This window comes from Tympanuchus pallidicinctus, unplaced genomic scaffold (assembly GCF_026119805.1).
Source record: "Tympanuchus pallidicinctus isolate F22 unplaced genomic scaffold, pur_lepc_1.0 scaffold3, whole genome shotgun sequence".
Lineage (NCBI taxonomy): Eukaryota > Metazoa > Chordata > Aves > Galliformes > Phasianidae > Tympanuchus > Tympanuchus pallidicinctus.
Genome location: NW_026294747.1, coordinates 105,477,963 through 105,500,589, shown reverse-complemented (window position 1 = coordinate 105,500,589; position 22,627 = coordinate 105,477,963). Strand labels below are relative to the sequence as shown.

Here is a 22,627-nt window from a genome sequence, read left to right as displayed (position 1 = left end):
TTCGGTACAGGAGGACCTGAACTATATTGATTCTGAAATAGACTCAAGGTCGTGCGGAAAGTCAGGATCAGAATTAAGCATTAGAGTCTAAACAATTTTCTTAAAATTTTACATCAGGCCAAATAAAAGTAGTTATTTTCCCTTGAGAACTGAGAAAAGCTGTGCGACTTGTTTCTACCAGTCTTGATGCTGTTGTGATGCTGCTGACCAGTGGAACCGTGTGTGGGGTAATACTTTGCAGGGCTGAAAGCTTCCTTCTCTGCAACAGTTCTGAGTAGTTCCCCATTGACTGCAGTGTATCTAGGATCTCACCCAAATGTGAGGTGGTTCAGCTATCTGCTCTGTGGTTTTCAGAAGCTACTGCTCCGTTTTTTTTTTAAGGTGAAGATGAAATTACAAAGCTTATCTCTTGAAAAGAGAAGTATTGTTTCCAGAACCATGATATCCAATTATTTTCCATGGTGCTGAGGAAGCTTCCTCTGCAGGACGCATTCAGGTGGATGGTGATTTTGAGTGCTGATCTGATGCACTTTGTTTCTCAGGCATTTTTAGAAAAGAAAATATAAAGTGTGTACAATAAATAATCCCCACTTATATTGCTAGATCTATATAAACACTGTTTCTTAGAATAGTTTTGCAAATACTGGTTTTATTTTAAAGTGGATTGTGCTGAGAACATGTTTTGCAAATTCAGTAGCATTTTAGGAGAGATTCTAAGGTCACTAGCTTCATTTTGCTTTCTAGATATTATTACTTCTGATTTCTTTATTACTTCTGATTTCTTTTTTCTAAAAATTTGCATTGTGCTTTAGAAACATAATCAGCTGCAAATACAGTACAGTAGAGATTGAGTTTTTCTAATGCAAAAAGTCTGCACACACCAGAAAATAATGGAATGTGGGATGTTTGTCATGATCTTCTCACTAGATCACCTCACATAACAGAGTGAGTGTTCTATTAAGTCACCTTATTGTCAGCTATGGAAAAAGAGAAGTCATTTTCAGTGCTTCCAGAAGATTAATTCCTGGTTTTTGAGGTTTTTCTGATCTGAAGGATGCTTTTTTAATCGAAGACATTTGTGTTAGCATGGCTAGTCATTCAGTTTAGCCGGCTGTTTGTGGAGTGTGTACAAAGCAGAAGATAAAATCCAAGAACCAAATGTTTCAATGGTTTTTCTGCACCTGGTATTGGTGTCCGCTGACAAATACCTTGCTAAGAACATTGGCTTTGGTTGCATGACTTTCTTATTTCTTCTGACAGTCTCTTTCTTGTCCTAAAGGTAGAAAGTTGAGTTAAGAAGCTGAAGTTCTGAGAACTGCAGTCATGTTTTGAGGTGTCTTTTTTTTTTTAATAGAGAGAGAGTTCAGTATTTTATCTTTTATTTTCTTAAAATCTCACCTCATATTTTTCTTCTGCTCAGGGTGAAGATTCAAAGCTTTTGTAACATTGCTTAGATATAATCTTCTAATGTTTCTGAGTAATAATTATACTCTCTCCCTTTCTGTTTCTTTTTTTTTCGTTTTTTTTTTTTTTTTTCCTGTAACATTATTTGGAAGCTGGGTACTTTATCAATTCTGTTACAATCATAGAATATTTCCTGCATGATGTTTTTTTCATTTGTTATTTCATCATACCAATCTTTCAGAGAAGTCCCATTCAGAAATTATGTCCTGTTGTGTCTCATTTGCTTATTGTTGATTTTAAGGTTTGGTGTTGGTGTTTTTTTTCCTTCTCAATTATTTCAAAGTTTTAGTCATTTCTAACAATGGAGCATAGGAGTCAGGCTGTAATTGGGTTTATTGGGTTGTCAAAGGAGATTCCTTGAAAACGCATACGTTTGCAGATTATAACCTATAAAGGTCACTTTATTTTGCTGCCCATTGTGATTGCAGGAAGGGTAAATCCAGCATCAGAGCTAGAAAGGGTAAATGGATGAAGGCACAGTAAAAGGATTTGTAAAACATGCATTCACTGAAGACTGGCCATTTATCTGGTTTGTCTCCTTATTTCAAGAAGCTAAATCTGGCTAGGAGATTATATTTCTTCTCTCCGTTACAATGCCATTCATGTCTGCCTTTCTGGCTGCTATTTTCCTCATGTGAGGTCTGATTCAGGAAAATCTTCTGCGCGTCTCTCCTTTGTTTATGAATACAGCCAAGATGGTGTTTTCAGAAAGACTTACAAGCATACGTTTGAGTCCATTCAGTAGTAATCTCTGAGTGAGAGCCCTGAAAGAAGTTTATCCCTTTTCATGAAAAGCTTGATCCGATGTCATTTTACCTAATAGGAGCTTTGCTTTTGATTATTGTGAGTGGGATGCAATCAGTGGTCAAATATTTTTCTTTCCCTATCCAGTTCCTGAGCTCTGAGCAGTGCTGAGGCATTGTTCTTCCTTTTCTTCCTCTACTTTTCCATACACTGTAGTAGACCTTAAAGCTACTTGCTTGATTTTTCTATGTTATTTGCAGAATTCCACAGGTGCATGGTCACTCTGCATTGTCCCTGTGTGTTTCAAGATATTTCTTATAAACACACTATAAACATATAACATTTTATAAAGTACCCATGTAAATGGGACCTTTCTAGCAATTTATTTTAGTTGCAAAGATTATGCTGCAAGGAAATGCTTAAAAGCCGTGTAAGAATCTGTAAATGAGAGAGGATATTTCTGAGATGTGTGTATTGGAATGGTAATTTCCTCACGGAATAAGGCCAAGGACCTTGAGTTACTGTAGGGATTAATTTGATTTTTTGTTCAGACTCATTTCTTTGGTATCTTTGTGAATATTTGTAATTATATTTTTTTCTCTAAGTGCTGAAGAGTGGGCAATGTTTCAAAACACACCTTACTAAGAAAAAAGATACCGAGGAATACATTAGCAGAAATCTAAAATTAAAGTCAACAGGACTGGTGAAACTTCTGTGGAAGAGTGAGACTGTTGGGATAGGCAAGGAGGAAGCTCTCTGAAATGGGAAATTTGTTGTATTCCTGTGGCAGAGCTTTATTGATAAAGAGTTGAACAAACTGCCCCCTTGGTGACAGTGAGAATTCTTGTAAAATTTGCTTGTTGATCTGTAACCTTACTCTCTTTACAGACAACAGCTCTGCACACAAACTTTTATGTTCCTTGTGAAATCTTCCACAATAGACATTGTAAAGCAATTATGTAGTGCTGCAGTGTTTTCTTTCAGGGAAAGAAAAAAAGAAAAGAGAGAGAAAAGGTTGGTGGTTGTAAACTGCTCAGCCTTTAGCAATTTCTGACTGTTCAGTCCTGTGGTGAAAACAGAGTATGTACGGTGACAGCTTAATTACAGCATGATCATCAGTGCATTTGGATCATACAGGAACTGTGGAAGGCAAGACCTTTTTTGATAATAAATCAAAAAATGTTTCTCCTTGTGCCACATTTACATCAGTCTTAATTATTGTTGTCCAAAACTGTTCTTCCCTGTGAACTTTTCCAAAAAATAGAAAGATGTCAGTTTAACAAGACATATGATATCTTGAATTACTATTGAGCAAATGGAAGTATTGCAGAAGAACCTTTGTGTTAAATTGTGTTCCAGCAGCCAACCTGAGAAAGAGCTTTTGTAGGAAGAGCTATATTCTTTGTACAGGTTGTATTATTTCTCTTTGTGTTGTTAAAAAGTCAAAATGAGGAAAGTGGGTATGTAGGAACAGACTTGTTTTTACATTGAAATGCTGCTTTAATGCAATTTCAAGATTGCAAAGTGTGAAGGAAATGAATGTAAAGCGTTTTTCAATCAGTTTTCTTTGTTGCTGTGTTTGTTTTCTTTTTAATTTTTTTTTTAATGGGTTTTGTTTGCAGACTGGTCAGTAAGAAGTAATTTACAGTTGCATAATATTTATGACAGCTACTTTAAAAATCTCTAATAACTTAAACTTGTCAAGAACATGAGCACCCACCCATACTATAGCTGTGGCCAGCAAGAACCCTGCTTACTTCTTGATCTCTGAAAAGTTCTTTTTTCAGAGTACTATTTCTCTTCTATTTCCTTTTACTAGTTTTGATGACATCAATTAATGAATATCTTTAAATCTTTCTATCAAAGGTACACAATCAAACCAGACATTTTGATGAGAAGGATATCAGCTGTAAAAGTCATGTAGTGCATGACTGTAAAATGATAAGCTAGTATAAGAAGAAGGAACAGAGTGAAGAAACGTTTTCTGCTGGTAGCCTTGTTTTCCTGTAGGCTATTTGTTATACATTGTCCTTCATGAAGAAATACAGAAGATCTATAGCTGTATATGCTTTGTAGTTGCATGAGCTAATGAAAATGCTCCTCTTGATGTTTGTGGTCTCTTGATGTTTAGATCTTTCATAATTTTTCCAATACTTCTTCAGTTCTTGACTCTGGAAGAAACCTTTCTGTGTTGCTCTAAAAAGAGAATGACAGTTATTTTGGTGAAACATCGTTCCTTGCAGAAAGTCATTGTTCTAAGGAGCAGCAGCATAAAAGCCAACAAGAAATTAAAATCTCAGAATCCATCTTTGTGAAAGGAGCATTGCTTTATAATGGAGTATTACACCAAATAATGGCTTTGGGAGAAAATGGAGTCTTCTACAAGCTCTGTCATTTCTGTGACCGCTCATTTGTTTGTTATTTATTGGTTCTTGATTCTTTTGCTCCTTAGAAATTTTGTACAAGCATCGTTGCAAACTCAAACTTATTCAAGTAAAATGTAATAAATCAGGCAGAAAAATATTGTGTAAGAGATCAATTTAAATGGTGAAGACTTGCCCATTAAAAACTCCTATGGCTTTGTGACTTTTTTTTAATGTTTGGTATCTAGCTTCCATAAATTGTGCATATTGGCTTTTTATTAACATAGAAGGCAAACATAACTCATTGTGAGGAATTCTTTGGTTAGATGAAGGTTCCCGCTTCCTGAATTTTGATATTGATGTTCTTCTTGTTCCAAAAAAAATCAGGAATGTTGATACATTACACAAAGGCATTTTATGACTGCTGGACCTCTTCAAGGAGCCCACAGAGTGATGTTACCTACCCCTAACAAATGAAACAATAGTTCCTTTTTTTAAAAAAAAATATTTTTTGTATAAAGCAGGAGTCGTGGATTGCAATACTTTTTCCCTACAGAAAGATTTAAGACGCTTTTTAAAATTCAAATGTTTTATTTGTACGTTGAGGGAGAAGATTGAGGATACTAATAAAAAGATCAGATCAAGATGACACCAAATAAGGCAAACTTCTTTACTGAAAAGCCAGTAGAGTTTTATGGTGGCTTTTTGTGTGTGTGTTAAGTCTCAAAATGATTTAACATTCATAGGACATTCAATGAGATATATAATGTGAGGAAATGGCAGCTGAGAGAGATATGACGACAAGGATGATGCTTCTTACTCTCTAAAACAAAGCAATGGAGAAGGATTGGGTTTCATATGGCATTAGTGCAGGAAGAGAGTTTTCTATGCTGTCCGTATAGGAAGAGAACTAGGCACAGCATGAGCTTTGTAGATGAAAAATGTCACGTGTTCTAAACTATATGTTATGCAGGAATAAGTCCATGAATATGTTAGATGAGATAGGTAATAAAATATGAAGATGCTGATTTTAATGTCTACATCAGAGAATATTTTTCTTGGTTGGCAAAAGTGTAAAGACAATATTCTTGTTCTGTATATGCAGCTACCCAGTATTTCTAAAATATTCTGATTTCTGAACAATTGTAAATAAGAAAGCATAATTAAACCATGCACTCCAAAACCAATATTCTTTCTTATTTAGAATAGTAGCAGGATGCAGACTATCAGATGTTACTTAAGTCACAGTAAGTCTTCCTAATGAAGTCCATTACATTAATATATTTTTGATTGTGTTATTTAGATTATTACACGTAATTGGGCAAAAGTTATAGAACCATAGAATGGCTTGAATTGAAAGGGACCTTAAAGACCATCTAGTTCCAACCTTCCTGCCATAGGCAGGATTGCCAATTACTAACAAGATCAGGCTGTGCAGGACCTCACCGTTGTATGCGTTGGTGTAGAGGCACTTCAGCTGGGCTACTGGCCACATTACCTCCTTGGCAGAGCCCTCCCAATTTCCTTTAGGGCAAAACTGAGATTTTCTCCAGCTGCTTCCTAAAATGACAGCATTCCTTGTCCCTTCTTTGTCACTCAGAAGTGCATCTCCTTCCCTCATCAAATTTGGTTTAAAGCTGTGCAGATAGGCTCAACCAGCTTGCTGACCAATATATCCTTGCCCCTTCTGGTCAGTTGTGTCCCAGTCAGCGTCAACATTCCTGGTCTCTCAAAGGTGTGTCCAAAGATCATAGTACCTGAAACCCTGATTACGACACGATCTGTGTAGCCATTCATTCAACTTGTCTGTTCTCCTCCTTCTGCCCTGGCCTCATTTTCCAACTGGGAGGATCAAGAACACCACTTGTGTTCCTGATCCCATAAACATCCTCCCAAGAGATATGAAGTCTTTTATAACGTTTTGTAATTTCATAGTTGCAGTATGTGCTGACCTGGTTTGTAAGAGTGGGAGTGGATAGTAGTCCTCTGGCTTTATCATAACTGATAGCCTCTTAATGATGTTCCAAATGCAGAGTTTTGGCAGGCAGCAGCAAGCCTCTCTATAGAGATTATCTGGTTGGCAAGCAGGTGCCCCTCAGCGTGGAAGTGTCCAATTATTAAGGTCCTTCACATTTTATGGTGGCAGTGGTTCTGACTCAGGTCCTTGGTTGGACCTTCTTAATGTGGTTGTCTCTTTTTAGTTCTGAACCATTAACCACGCTTTCTTCTCTTTCCATTCCAAAATCTTTGTATTTGTTGCTTAGGGAGACTTCAGGAGCAAGCAGGAGGCTCCTCCTTCTGCTCTGAGCAGAGTTGAGTCTATCTCAGCTTGCATGTTTTTGCTATCTGTCTCCACAGGGTTGGAAACTTAGCTTCTTCCCCTTGCAGGGACTAAAGACTGGGCTGTTGATCTGCCTGTATCACCACACGATGCCATGCATCAATCTCTCTGATTGCTGGATAGTTCTCAGCCTGCTGATTTCCTCATGCAACCTGGTAACCTGGCTGCTGGATCAGCTCCTTCCTTGGAGATCTCAAGACTAGATAAACACTGAGCAACCTGGTCTGGATTCAGCATTGACGGTCTCAAAGCAGACTTTATGCTGCATCTTGAGTTCCTCTATGAATCAAAGCAATAAAAATTATTGCACTGTATAGCTGTTGACCGAGTATGCAATCTAAATAAGATTTCTATGTGACTTGATGAAAGAGGTGTGGAAGGTATTAAATGTTTGTAACATAATCAGGGAGTGTAAAATAGCTGGAGATACTGTCTTGCGTGTTCCTGTTAGTTTTCATATTAAATGTGCCTAGATTCTATTTCACAGTCACTCAGTGAACATTATCTATTGCTGCACTTCTTTCAGAGTCACTGATATCTGTGTATGCCTTTTTCTTCCTGAGTTCAGATCACTAGAGAATGTGCTCTCAAGTTTAATGATCTTTTTTAAGTCCAGATTATTTCATTATTGTGTAACTGCATACAATATCTTACTAGAAGAAGTAATCTTATGCTGAATGAAATAGCAGTACCATTCCCATTATTTCGAGTGTTGACTTAAATACGTTTCAAATTATACACTCCCAAACACATGTAATTTTAGTTGAACTGAGTCCATCTCTACCAAGTGCAAGCCTGGTATCAAAACCACAAGAATACTTTGTTCTCATGATAAGACTTGATCTGTATGTCATGCTCTCTTTTTAACTATATAATGAATATTTTATATATTTAATACTTGGAATCAAACATATAATTCCGAAATGTTTGCATTGATGATGAAGATGAATTTACTATGTAAGCCCTAACTGACATAAATGGAATGTAATCTTGTGATTTTTTTTTTGTCCTTTAAAACCTTTTCCTGAATAATACCATGGCTTCTGGCAGCAGAATTCAGTGCATTAATGAGATAGTATTATTTTACCAGTGTATACAGTTCAACACCTTAAAAAAACCTGAAGTTGAAATAAATAATGACGTTCTTTCTTGCTAACAATTTATAGCAGCCAAATCTTAATGCTTTATAATTCACCCCTAAGGTTATGTCCAATGAAAAGCAATCTTGAGTAAGGATGAGCATTGAGTTGTTGCTTTTACAGTGGAGTTATTGTCTCCAAAAAAAGCAGTCACTGAAAGGATAATATAAAGGATCACCTTTAGTCTTCTTCTCTCAATAAACAGACCAAATTATGTTCTGTAAATCAAGTTATTACTAGCAACCTGCCTTATCACTAACATGAATCTGCAAAATACAAATAACTCCACCTAAATCACTCTTAATGTACGTACATTAAACTTATTTTAAACTTATTGCACAAATGTATTGCTACATTTCAACACAGGACTCATCTAGAGATAAATAGAAACATTGCCAGATGCTGGTTTTGATCCCACATCTTGAAAGCATGGTACCATGAAGAAATGCAAACTGCATGGTTCATATTGGCAAGTGATAATGCTGCCAAGTCTCAGATACAAGAAACAGTCACATCCTCTGAAAATCAAGGTTGAGAAAGGGGAGTTATTGAGTCAGCAGTGAAATGCAGTTCATGTGATACATTTTGCAATAGCTGTCTGTGAATGTTGACCTTTTCCAGTTTTTGTCTCTGAGCAGCCTATGCCCCATGAACTGGGTAAAATGTTGCTAGTTAAAGAAGATGGCCTTAACAAGTCCCTCAAATTCTGTAATGGATGATATATGAGTAGTACTGGTGGATTAGAGCAGTGTATCCATCATTTGTCACTTTTTAGTCTCCGCAGTATTGGGAAATAGTGCTTGGCAGGGCCACACTCACATCCTGAAGGAAGTAAGTCAAAATGCTTCTTCAGTACAAATCATTGAACTGCATTCAAACCAGTGTAAATTGGCAGAACTCTCCTGGCTTCATACTGATCTAAATTGTCTGAGTCTGATAAAAAGTTAGGTTATACTGCAAACTTTTTCTTATTTCATCACCTGCATTTTGTAACCAAAAGTTCATTTCTCAGAGACTGATTCTAGCTTTTGAGGTAGCTTCAAAGAAGCTCAAATGTGGAAGGCAGCCAGGTGAGTGCTTCTCTTTGCTTGGGAAAAGGACGTCTGAAATATAGCTACATGGTAAGCTGAGTGCTCTGCCTGAAGAAACCAGTTTATGACCAGTTTTCATAGCTACGAAAGCTAAGGAACTGCTTTTGTACATTGTTGGTGTTAGCTTGTTCACTGGTTATTATTGACTGCTTTTTGATGATGCTTATGATTACTATATAAATAAGGACTTCAGACCTGTGAAACCCTACAGAATGTCAGAATTTCCCCTGAAGCTCACAGAACTTTTGTCTAAAAATCTGTTGTTTAACTGTGTTAAATATATACTTTATTTTAACCTTCTTGTGGTGAAGAATCTAACTGAAATTGATAACTGTTCCAAGTTGCTACTTGGAACAGTGTTGTGTGTGTTAGTAGCATGCTTTTAACTCAAACATGCAGGCAGCTATTTGTGTGTATCTTTGCTAAAAATGTTAACTCAAACTGAACCGCTTAACATGCCTAATCCATAGCAGCTGCAATGGTCAGTGAAACTATTTCTGTGAGCTACTTCTGTTGGCTTTCTGAACTTCCTTTAGTATTGATTTAATTTTAGTTAACCACTCAAGCTTTAACCAGAATAAGCTGGTGCCAGATTATGCATCAATGACATACGTATTCTGTATTCTTTGGAAACCTCACACAATTGCAGATTTCACTTGCCTGTACAACCACTTTGTAACTAATTAGACTAGACGTGGCACTAAAGAGAAACCACAAACACAGCATTATGCCCTGATAGATATTAATACAGTCCAGTCTCTTAACAAAGTGAACAATTGCTCAAATAATGATTTCCTGCTGTGGAGTTTATGCTTTGTTTGTTAAATCCTATTTTCCTTCCTACTTTCCTGTTGACTATAGCAGAATTGAATTTTATTCAACCCGACTCACCCTGGGTCAGCAAAACTCTTCACCTTTGTGGAAAAAAAGTTAACTCCTTACTGGTTTTGAACATACCTTATCGGTACACCGAGATTCTACCCATGACCAAAGGGAAGGGGTTAATAGCACAGTTTATGGAATGTGGGAGAAATGAGGCAGCAAGGTACATATTTGCTAATGTGTTTAAAGCAAAGCCAGAGTTCACTGGACCATGGTTTGGTTTGTTTTCATTTTCTAACTACTCATTCTTTTCTTTCCATAGTATTTGCTCGTTGTCTCAATGATTTGGCAAAAAAATCTGCTAAATATATTTAATATAATATTAGCAGTGACTACTAGCATTAACATCCCTACAAAAGATGAAGGTTTAGTGGAAGATAATCCTGTGGAATCACATCATTTAAGAGAATGACAGCATCTTCTCTTCACATTCATTCAGCTGGTAGCATGGGCAAACTGGAAGAAAGGTAATTTACAGCATAATTTACAGAATTATATGGCTGAATATCTGTTGATGTGCAGAAAATCTTGGTGTTCCTGTTGGGCAGGAGAAAAACAGTTTACCAATGTTCTGATATTTGTAAGCAATATGCTAATGTGGAAATGTCAATTAGGTATATTGTTAGCGCTGCTGCTTGCTATTTTTACAGATGGGAAAGTAAACAGTTGAGTAGTCTTTGGATGGAGTGACTTTCATGAAAGAATAGGAAAAGGAAAGGTCAGAGGGGTACATTTTTATCGAGGAGGCTTAATCGAATCTTGATAACTTTTCGTGACCTTCCTCTTTCATAATGAAATCCATGGGCTGTTTTCTTCTGATAGCCTGACAAAATGCCACACAGCCTCTTGTTCACTTTAATACTTTGAAAATATTTAATATTTGAAAATATGAAAAGAGTAAAGATTCTATACTGTTAATTTAAGCCTTTAGTTACTACAAAGATTTTAAATTTGAAGTTAGTACTTTACCAGAGCAGAAAGTTATCACTGTGGTGGATTTCATGTAAAGCAGGAAGTTCAAAGTTGCATTTTCTTTGGGAGGGTTTCACTTTGTGGCTTTCTGTAATCTTAAAAACTACTCAAGAGACCTAAATGACTTTCATGCTTTTCCTTTTTTTTGCCGTCCTTATTAATCCATTCCTCTGCTCAGGTGGTATTGCTTGAATGCTGAATCTCCCCACTGGAAAAGCATTAGACAAGCACAAAACAGGGAAACTCAGTGATAATGTTAGGAGAAAAAAGTCTAAAGCCTTCCAAAATTGCTTTCAATAGAATGATAGTTTGCAGAAGTCATTGAACTGGCAATGGCACATTTCCTATATCCTTTAAAGAGAGCCCTTTGAATGGTGAAAGGGCATGTGGCCTTTTTTGGTTTTTTTTTTTTTCATTTCTGGAAAAACAGTAGTTCCAGTTGCAAATATTTTTCACCTCAGAATCAAGTGGATGTTGTATTCAGTGCATCCCTGAAATTCTTTGCAAGGAAGAATGAAAGTTTTACTGTCCTTGTTTAAGCGTGTCTGCCAAGTACAGATGGGCAGTCCATTCTAATATCTCTGCAACTTTGTACAGGCACCAAAGCAGGTTATATTCTGTTGGTATTAGCTTTTTTGGAATAGTCAGTAAATCAATTTCTGCCTTTTTTTTCAACTGTAGTTTTATTTAATGCCACAGAGATGGAGGTGACAGTGGGTGGTGCAGATTTTTCTGAGAGCAATATGCAGACCCTTGTTCATCACTGGAAACAAAAACATGTTGAAAAATAGTGTTCTGTAGCTGAGAATAGGCCCTATCAAATAGTGTTATTATGCTCTTCATATCTGTTGCAGTTTCCATGGAAATAAATAGAAGGCAGTACTTTTGGAGTGACCTATGCAGAAAAACCTATGAAGAGAAACTAAAGCAGACACATTACAGGAACTGAAAAAGCTTGAGGATGAATCACAGGCTAAAACAGAGACATTTCTTGTCTTGAATCTCATTTGTAGTTTAGATCGTGGTGCTTTTATTCAAAGCGTTACATGTAGCAGCAGTCAAATTCACTAGCTATGAGGACATAGTGGAGATTTAGGTCTAACTCCCCGTGAAAAAAACTCCCTGTGAAAAAAACTCCCTGTGAAAAACTTTTTTCAGACATTGCTGGTGAGAGATGGCTCTAATTTTTATTCAAATTAAGCTCGCAGGAGGAGAAAGAATGTGAGTGATTAATAAGTTAATTACAAAATCATTTGATGCCACCCTACGTGACTCATCTAACCTTGTGGAATAAAAAAAAAGGCAAAAAGACTGTTTTTATAAAGAACTTGGCAGTTAGCTCTTACTGTAGGTTCCTCATCTGCAGCCTTTGTGGATCTTCAAAATCTGTCTCTGCCTTTTGTTGCATTATCTGCCAGTTTTTATTCTAACAATTTGCTTTACTGTTAAGAGAATTTTTCTCTATGAGAAATTTCTCTATTAAGCAAGGTTCTGCGCTGGAACATGTAGGGTTTTTTCTTTAGCATGAAAAGGAGGCAGTTGATTCTCCCTCAGTTGAACAGACAGTAGGGCTGAAGAGATTCAATCTGGTATTCTATTATAAGCTGTTCTACTTTCAGTCACTTGGTGCACTATTCTTCAGGGTTTACAGAAAAGCAAAATCAGTATCAGGCTGCCAGCATATAACCAGAGCAAATTCAGTTATGTCACTGAACCTGTTTTTGCTTGTCAGAGAACTCACAAGGAATTTGGCTAGGGAGGTGGCTATTTTGGATCCAATACAAAGGTCAGACCTAACATAACCCATGAAGAAAAATCCATTTCTTCTACCTGAGAAATTGTTAGGTTAGTGTGTTGGGTTTTGTTTTTGGTTTTGGTTTTGGTTTGACAAATAGTTAGAATATGAGGTGTCAGGGTTTTCATCATGTTTCTGTTTATTGTGTTTCATTCAAGATAAAATTTGCGTCTCTATCTCTGAGTTGTGATACAGTTGATCTATTTGATTAATATGCAGAACCAAAATTTCCACATTTTCTAGTGAGGTAAAAATTTACTCTGTAAGTTTAGAGAAAAAAAATTATATACAATGGCATCACTAGCTTATAGCTATTATCATTAACAAAAGATCTGAGTCTGAGGTTTTGATGTGCTAATATATTTAGGAAGCAGAAATGATAAGGTCACTAAAAGGCCTGATGTGCTGTCCTTGGAAGCACTAAGGGAGGCACATAAACATGCTTTGCATTTCCTGCTCTGAGGTTCTCCAGTAATCCTGCTAAGACATCCTGCTGTGGGCTGGCTGGAACCACCTGATGCCACCCCACTCCACTTGGAGGATATACCCAAATGACATGGTATTTGCTTTTTGTTTGAATTCAAAATCTTCAGACCTCAATAGCTGGTGAGTTGTACAATATTTTTTCCGGAAAAAGATGCTAACTCAGACCTGCTTTGGTTTGTATGTGGCTTGTGTAACGATCCTGGTGAGACACAGCAGAGTATTTTGTGTGACTGCCTAGTCTGGAAATGGCTCTGTGGTCTGTGAATGGTCTGTGAATGGCTCTGTCTTGTTGCACTTGCTGGATTATCCATATAATGATACACCTCTGCTGTGTTTCTAAGGTTATAACTTCTGTTGCAAAGAAACAAGACCTTATTGAATCTCAGCTCCTGATAAAACTCAAATATTACAATACACAAGCTCCTTAGATTCCCTGACATTTATTCAAGCACTTTTGCACTCTTGGCAGTATTCAAAGCTTAGAAAGAGCCTTGCAAATGCTTGGCAGTCATTACTGAGGCCACGGGTGAGGCAAAATTAGTTGAGAAACACAGAAGACCTGTATGCAGAATGAACAGGAGCAAAATAAGTCAATTTCTCTAATTAGGTGCTGTAATAGCGTATGAAAATACACAAACATTGTCTTTTCATATGTGATCAAATCTTCACATTTCTAAAAGCTCACTTTGTATCTGCACTGTTTCTTTAATGAAAGAGAATAAGAGAAGTACAAATATTGCAGAAATATTAAAAGTGGGAAACTGGGACTTGTTTCTCAACTTAATTCTGCCAACAAGAAGGCAAGAATTTGAGAATTTTTCAGAAGAATTTGAGACATGAGTCTCAAATTTCATTATCCACAATGGAAATATGCTTGCATATGTATTTTTTTTCTTTGATTGTCAAAAGGAAACTGGGAAGGGTTGTGTCTGGTTTGTAACTCTTCTATTTCCTTTTCTCTGAGAGAGCCATTGTTTTCTCTGCTGCCCTTGCAAATAAAACAATTTCAGTTATCACCAGAAATGTGCAAACTGAAAGCTGAGGAATAAAAAATAATCATCACCTCATTTTTCTTTATCATTGACCATACTGTAAAACACACTGGTGTCTCCTGGTAGGTTGCTCTGAACAAGCAAGCTATGAGGCATTTCTTCAGGATTTTCTGTGGCATTTACATGCAACTTTCCTGGCAAGCAACAGATTAGTTACATCTCGCCTGTCTGGACATATTTCTTCAAATTGTCCCACAAGCAGTTACTTCCTTGCCTGACATTCCAGGAAAATTTTTGCAGGATGAACTTGAAAATAATTCAAAGGTTTTAGCAATTATACCTGTGCAGAGAAGGCAGGCTTATTTTTGTTGCTTCAATTTTCTTACGCGGCACTAGGATCAGGGAGCTAATTTATGACAGCAGCAAACAACATCAAAAATAGGTCCTTTCCCTTCCCTTCCCTTCCCTTCCCTTCCCTTCCCTTCCCTTCCCTTCCCTTCCCTTCCCTTCCCTTCCCTTCCCTTCCCTTCCCTTCCCTTCCCTTCCCTTCCCTTCCCTTCCCTTCCCTTCCCTTCCCTTCCCTTCCCTTCCCTTCCCTTCCCTTCCCTTCCCTTCCCTTCCCTTCCCTTCCCTTCCCTTCCCTTCCCTTCCCTTCCCTTCCCTTCCCTTCCCTTCCCTTCCCTTCCCTTCCCTTCCCTTCCCTTCCCTTCCCTTCCCTTCCCTTCCTCTTTCCCTTCCCTTCCCTTCCTCTTTCTTTGCCTCTTCTCTTCCTCATGGCTGAAGGCAGCACTAACCTGCTGGTGACATTTAGAAATTAAAGCATTCTGTGCCAGCAACAACCAGGAATGATCACTGCCGTGAAACAGCTTTTTGAGCTCGCTTTGGAGTCCAGCTGGCGCAGTTAGCAAGTGACTAAACCTCTCCCAGAGGCAGGCCCGTCGTCATGAGCCACTGCCTGCCATCTTTACTGGCTCAGGTGGCCAAATAAAATGGCTCCTAGAGGGACAGGTCTGAGGCCTGCAGCGCCTTGTAATGGCCTGACGGAAGGCAAAATCGTCTCGTGTCTAAGTTGTTAGTGAGACACGAGGGGCTGGATTCAGACTTCACAGAAGCACAGCAGTAGTGTAATGTAATTTAAGATAAGCCACCTGGCTTGGTCCAACTGCAAGCTGTATGAAGTGTTCCTGGTTTGAATGTACCTGCTCTCTCTTATTCTTGGCCTCTGCTAGCCATTACATTTCCATCTTCTATTCTGCCTTAAAAACAGCTCCACAGCAAAGCATTTTCCAAGCATCTGCCTGCTCTGTCTCTGTCTTTGGCCAGCCCAGTTGGTGTACCTGGAGGCCTGGAGCCCTTCTGGATGTAGCTGTAGGTGCCTGTGAGCTTTTGTGTCCATCTGATGCTACTGTCTCCCTTCATTTGCTGTGGGTTGCTGCTTGTAAAAATAGTTGGCTCCTGAAGTTTAGTTCAGAAAAATGTGAGATGCAATTGAGGTAATTAGAAAGAGAGACATATTATGTTGCTTTATGATGTATCAGGCAGCTGAAGCCAGCAAAGCCCCATTCATATGGATCTTACTTTCTGTCCGGCCCTTGAACTTATCTTGGTAGCTGCTGTTCTCCCACCGTTGTTTCTGTAGCCTGATCGAGCATGGCAGAGGAAGATACAGTTTTCTGTAGTCCTGATGTATGTTTTGGACAAATTCTGAATACATAGAAGATAGGAAAAAGAGAAAAAAAAAAAGCATAATAGCATGTCACCATAGTTAACTCATCTATTCAATCAAAACATGAATAGATATGCAGCTGCTTGAGCTGATTTTCCTTGCAGAATCTCACAATGTTTAGAACCAAGTGGGGAAAACAAAACCCTTTAAATCCTGTGGCTTTTGCTCATTAAGAAGTGGAAGGATCTTGTTTGGTAGATGGCATGATATATATATTCTTTTGAGTTCGTGACTAGACATTCTGATCCTTGCATAAAAATAGTGTTCACCAGTTATTTAAAGCCCTACTTGCAGGCTTCTGTGAAAGTGGTGGTGGTGGGGACATAGCTAAAATTAACATACTATTTCTTAATTCTACTAAAAATTAAATGGATTATTGTTGTTGTAAAAAATGCACAGGATGACAGATGTGTATTTCGGGTTATTGTATCTCTGGAGTGTTCTGCCATTACAGTCACGAGATTCTTTAATTTGTTTTAAAAAGTCATTGTTACGATTGCTTGTATTCTGAGATACAGGTGGGCTAGAAGAGGTGTATGCTTGTAATGATTTTCCCCACACATGATTTTATACAGTATGTAAAATTTTACTTTGATGTAATTATGACAAAAAATAGGCTGAATTAATTAGTATTAATTATTAATCATTAATTATCACTAATGATTATAGAGTGTGTAATAAGGATGTAATGAAGAATGGTTATAAACTTTTAAAATAATCTTGCTGTGTTATATTTTCTCTGCTTTTCTGTGTGTACTCAGTTCTCTAGAACTGAGAACACCATGTGAACTCCATGTGAACATATCAGGAGCCTCTCAAGGTACCTATCAGTTCTCATAATGAGGAAAAATGAAAAGTAAATTGAAGTTCCCTGTTGCCATAGCAAACTGGTGAAGTCCACTTCTGCTTCATTGTTCCTGTTACCAGCATTTATGCTAACCTATAGGGCAGGATGCTGTCATTATCAGGAAATTCCAACACTTTTCACAGTTGCCCATTTCCCCCAGGAGTTACAAGGAAACTTCTTAAATTCTTCAAGTCTAGACCAAGTTGTAGCAACCAGCTACTGCTGGGAAAACCTTGTAAATGTTAGTGAGGTCCTGTAGACTCCATCAATGTCAGCCTCATGGCTGAAACGTAAGGACAGCTTTTCCAGTAATGAAGGAACAAAGAAAAAGCTGTAGCCTTCCCTATCTTATCCAATTAGCACCCCCCACAGGTATATGCAGTGTCAAGGTACAGAGGAAAAGTTTCACTGAGTGTACTGGCATCCAACCCTGAGAGATACTTTCTTCCATAGGTTGAAGAATTCAGGTACAGATGTGCATTGTGTTACACCCTTGCAACTGGAACGGTTATCACAAGGGCAGAAGATGATGTGGATAAAAGGACAGGCAGTTATATAAACTGTTTTTCTTTTGAAGCTCTTAGTTTATACCAGCAGAAGATCTGCCCATGAAGCGTTTTGCATAAGCAAAGCAAAATTTCAGTAGTTTGAACTAATAGCCATGTAATTAAGTGTAGAAAACTGACATTCATAAATCAGTGAGCGAAACTCTTTAAGAAGCAATTGGGAACTATGCGTTACCAAAATATACTTAGTTAATTTGCTCTGGCAGGCCTGCCTGTGGTGGTAGTTTACAGTGCTGTAGTGCATTGGGATTCATTTCACAGGCCATGACCCTGTGATAGTAGCTGCTGTGTAAATTGTAGGCAGCAAAGCAGGCTGTGCCTGTGCTTTTAGTCAGGGTACAAAACAGGAGGGAAGAAGTGGAAAGAGAGAAGACAACGGAGTACAAGATGACACTGTGCATGCAAAACAGTATTCACTGCATGCATGAAGACTAGCTCAGCTGCAGCTGAATCTCTTCTTCCCTCAATGAGATGGTGAAAGCTGCATACTGATAATACTTCCAGGAACATTTTTGCTTTTAAATAGTGACTGTCTAATGCAAAATGTCTAGCATGTCCCAGGGGAGAGTTTCACAGATGAAAATTTTCCTCAGCCTGGCAGTTGAACATTATGAGTGGAGTACATTATAATTTTGTTTCAAGCTAAGAAGAGAATTGATTCCTGTGTCCTACTTCTGTAATAGTGATGCATCCTCCAGGCTGACGTTGGAGAAGGTACGTGTGCACATGGGTGTTCTCAGTTATAATGCTGCCAAATCCTAGTAGTTGGTAGCACTACTTGTTGCTACAAGCTTCATTATCTATATTTTTGTAACTATACTTTGGAGGAATTCGACCCTATAACCACACAATAGAGGCTTAATTACTTAACTCTCTTCTTGAGGGACCAACACCAAATAGAGGCAACATAAATTCTCCCTGCACATCCTTACGTTATGAGCTACGTTGCTCAGATCATTCTGAAGTTTTGTGACAGAGGAGCATAGGTGGAATTTAGGCTGTCTGGAGTGATGTCATTTTTTAGTGGACATAGGTATTTGAGGACATCCTAGACCCACTTACCTGTCACATGGAAAGCTAAGGCACACTGCTTGGCACAGGGGCTTATTGATCTCATCTGCCCTAAAAATGTTATCATGAGACAGTTGATTAGGAGGGAGGACTAGATGGAGCTTAACCTCATTGCTGCTGGACAGGCAAGGTATGTGGGCAGCTTGAACTCTGAGAAATGGAGATGCCAAACGTGGGTCTTGAAGACATCCTCTGCTTCACAATACTCCCAGAACCTCATACCTCAGGCAAAAATAAACTACAGGGATGGAGGATTTCAAAGACTTGTCAATCACTGTCAAGGCTTGTAGGAAGGATTGAGTTAAACAGAGATGCCCAAGTTTCTGTTTCTTGTTTCTTTTTTTTTATTATTTATTTATATTTGTATTACTTCGTGTTAATACCACAAAGTCTATGTAATACTTCACATAATATCATAAAATGCTTTGTTTTAACATGACACTTACTACAGTTTCTTACTGATAAAGCTCTGCTGAGGTGAGCCTGCCTGCATTTTGAGATGCTTGTGAAGGCAGGATGGTTGGGATTAGTTACTAAGTCATGATAAGTGTTGTTTTTTTTTGTGGGATATTTCAGGGAAATCATCAAATTTACCTTTTCTAATTGAATCATTTTTCACATGTTTTCACATAAATATAATATAGATTTCATTCACTCTAGTGATTAATGTATTTGGCACCTACTGATGGTGTAGCAGCTCTGAGATGTTCATTCTTAGTCTCACAGTATTAAAATAATTCCAGATTGCTTTCTCTGTCTCCAAGTGTAATTTTCAGTCAACAATTTACAGCCATGCACTCTGTGAATTTTCATATTAATGAATTGTTTCATCTGCAAAACGAGATGTAAATGAGTTCTTTGTCTATTTATTCATAGTTACAATGCTGTACACAGCTTACATATGGCCTACACACGAGAATACTCTTTCCTACTGGTGTAAAAGCCAAGTCAAGTTACTGCATGTACACTTTTTCTAGATTTTGTGATAGAGCAATAGTATCATAGAATTAATTGCTTTGGAAGGGATCTTTTAAGATTCTCTAGTTCCAATTCCCATGCCCTGGGCAGGGCTGCCACTCACTAGATCAGGCTGCCCATGGCCCCTTCCAACCTGGCCTCCAGAGAGGGGGCAACAACAACTTCTCTGGGCAACCTTTTCCAGTGCCTCACTACCCTATGAGATCTTTGCCCAGCTCATATTCCTTGAGATCATGTAATTGACCAGCACATGGTCGCTACACCCAGGCTGCCTCCAGTCCTAACCTATTTAACGATCTCCTCTGCATTGGTGAGCACCAGGTCCAATATTGTTTTGCCTTTAGTTGGTCTGTCTAATACCTGGAAGTTATCCTCAGTGGACTGCAGGCATCTCCTGGATTGTTTGCAGCTTGCCGTGTTCTTTTCCCAGCAGATATCTGAGTGGTTGAAATTCCCCATGAGGTTGAGAGCCTTGCAAGAGTGACACCATACTCTGGGATAATAGCATTATTCCTGTTTCATGTTGTCCTTTAATATATGTTAGAAGGCTGTGAGAAGCAAATAAAGAGATCTGTGTTGCAGAAATGTAGTAGGAAGTGCTAAGATGTTGGGTTCTTTTTGTTTGTTTGTTTTGTTTGTTTGTTTGTTTTCAATCAAAAGAAATCTTTGTCAAGTATTCTTAATTTGAACTTTTTTTTAATGGTCAGCTTCAGTGAACACCATAAGTTGACCATAGATTCTGAACAAACCCCATGGGAGTTTCTAATTTCAAGTTAGCTTGAATTCAATATAAAAGAAAAAACATTTCCTTAAAGGCAGAGGTTTTTTGTACTTTAAAGCATAATTACAGTATCATTTGTAGGTGTTAGGGATATTCTACTGAAAAAGTGCAGATCACATACATAACCAATTTTCTTATAAATAAATAAAAAAAACCCTCTGATATGTTAAATCTCATGCCTGGAAACCCAGTCTGTTATTAAAAAACAAAAAACACATCAGGTTACATTCTTACTAGCCTCTTTTTACCGTGTAGGGATAAGTGATAAATTGATTTTGTATGGAAAACAAGCAGATATATGTGACAAAAAATGCAAGGAAAAAATACCTGTAATAGGAGCAGGTACAAAGCTTTTTTTTTTTAGCAAGTGTCTCTTTTTTTTCTTTAAAAATCACTTAGAAAAAAAAAAATCACAAATATAAGATGTATTTATATATGAGAATAATTTCTCTGGGCTCTATCTTTCTAGAATGTATGTTGCAATAGGTATTAATATTTTTGCAATCCAGGGTTGACTTGAAACCTTCTGAATTGCTTCAGCTCTCTTTAGTCATGTTAGTGGATGCAAAATGAGAAACTCAAAGGCAGCACGGTATGATTTTTGTGTGCCTCCATAGTAAGTTGTGTCACCCATCTAACTGAAAAATTGGTCAGCATTGGTGTACAAATTAAATTTGGAGTGGAAAATGTCTTCTTTTCATCACTGGTTAAATCAATGGTGGAATAGCAGATTGCTTTTCAAAATGTCCAAATCATAGATGATTTTTGAATTTGTGTTGGGATACCGTTTACATTTCTTTGTAAAAAAGTCTCATTTTCTGTACATTCATTTGTCCCATTATAAAATCAGAATAGTTGTTCTTTTCTGTGATATGATTGATAACATAATAATGTAGCAATGCTAAAGGTGTTGCTCTGTCAATTAGTTTTCCAAAACAATTCACATTCTTTTTTCCCCCTCATTTCATTCTTCAGTGATGTTTCCCAGATTCAGAAAAGTAAGAGAGTCTGTTCCTTCATAGTGTTTTTTTTTAATTCCCTTTGCTCTCCTTATATTTGCTTAATCATAAAAATAAAGTTGTTACCGATTCTTATAATGCAGTTATCTCTGTTTTGCTTGAACTGCATTCAAGGAGATACAAATCCTTAATAGTATAAATTTAATGGTGTTGGTTTCTACAAAATAGACAGATACTTGACCTTACCATCCTTTAGCAGTTACTTTTGTGCTTAACCATGCATTACTGGATGCCTTCAGTTCCATGTAAAAGCATCTATTATGTCCTTTTGGGAAGGAGAACTTAAAACCTTGAAGTCCCATGCACATACCAAAAAAAAAGGTGGGTGTAGGAGGAGGAAAAAAGAATAAAAAAGTCTAGACTCCAAGGAGACACCATACATAGCGGGTTTTTTTAATTTGACTGCTCAAAAAGATAAGTGGCTGAGAGAAAGTCAAGTGTTGTTTCTCTATAAATTGTGTGCCAGCAGGTTTATCACTAAACATTGTAGATTATGTTGAGTGGAATAATCTGAAGGAAGAAAGGGAGGCTAAAAAAACAGACTGGTAGGACTATTTTGACTCCACAATCAAACCCTCCTTGACTTTTGCCCTTTAGGTGGAAAGTGCTTATGTTACAAAACAACGTGAGGTCAGCCTCTCGTTTTTGCTGTCAGTTTCTTTCTTGCTGATCTAGATTGAGGGAGTAGTTGCCTAATGGATTTGTGTTCTTCACTTTTGTGCTAAACACTGTATGCTATGACTTTATGGGTGAGAAGAGTGACGGTCTCTTTCCCTGCAAAGTATAAAGGAGAAGCACACACTTAAAGAATGAAAAACTAAATGGGATTAAAGAGCTGCATCCATACACTGCAGGAAGACACCCTGAAAAAACAAGTGGGCCTCCACTTTTCAAGTATCTCCTTCTCTCACAGAAAGTCTAAAGAGTTAGATTATTTTTAAAGTTACAAAAGTTGGTATTAAAAACAAACAAACAAACAAACTTGGTTTGGGTACACCCAGTTGATTTAATTCCTTGAAAATACTCTCAAATCCTTTTGAAAGCCTGTGTTTTTGGTTTTGTCTTTTGTTTTTCTGAGCTCTCATCAGCCTAGGATTACAACTGCGTGGTTAGTGATCCAGGCTGGTGATGTGGAAGAGGTGTGGGAGCCCAAGTGTATTATTTAATGGCTGTGATAGAGTGGAGGAGGGCCTTGGCAGGAAGCAATAAAGCAGTTACTAGGTAATGGCTGTGGAGGCACCGTATATAAGTTTAAATTGATATATGTAAGTCACTGACTTTAGGATGCTCAAGCTGCCTCTCGGCACCCATCTTTCTTTACATTAGTAGGTATCAAATAGTTACTGTTTTGATAAATGGTATGTAGCTAG

General features: G+C 37.7%; 1 protein-coding gene across 4 annotated transcripts in view; it reads left to right on the top strand.

Moving 5' to 3' along the window:
- The window catches only part of BBS9 (Bardet-Biedl syndrome 9), a 271,996-nt gene that overhangs the window by 194,339 nt on the left and 55,030 nt on the right, over positions 1-22,627 (top strand). The window lies entirely within an intron of this gene.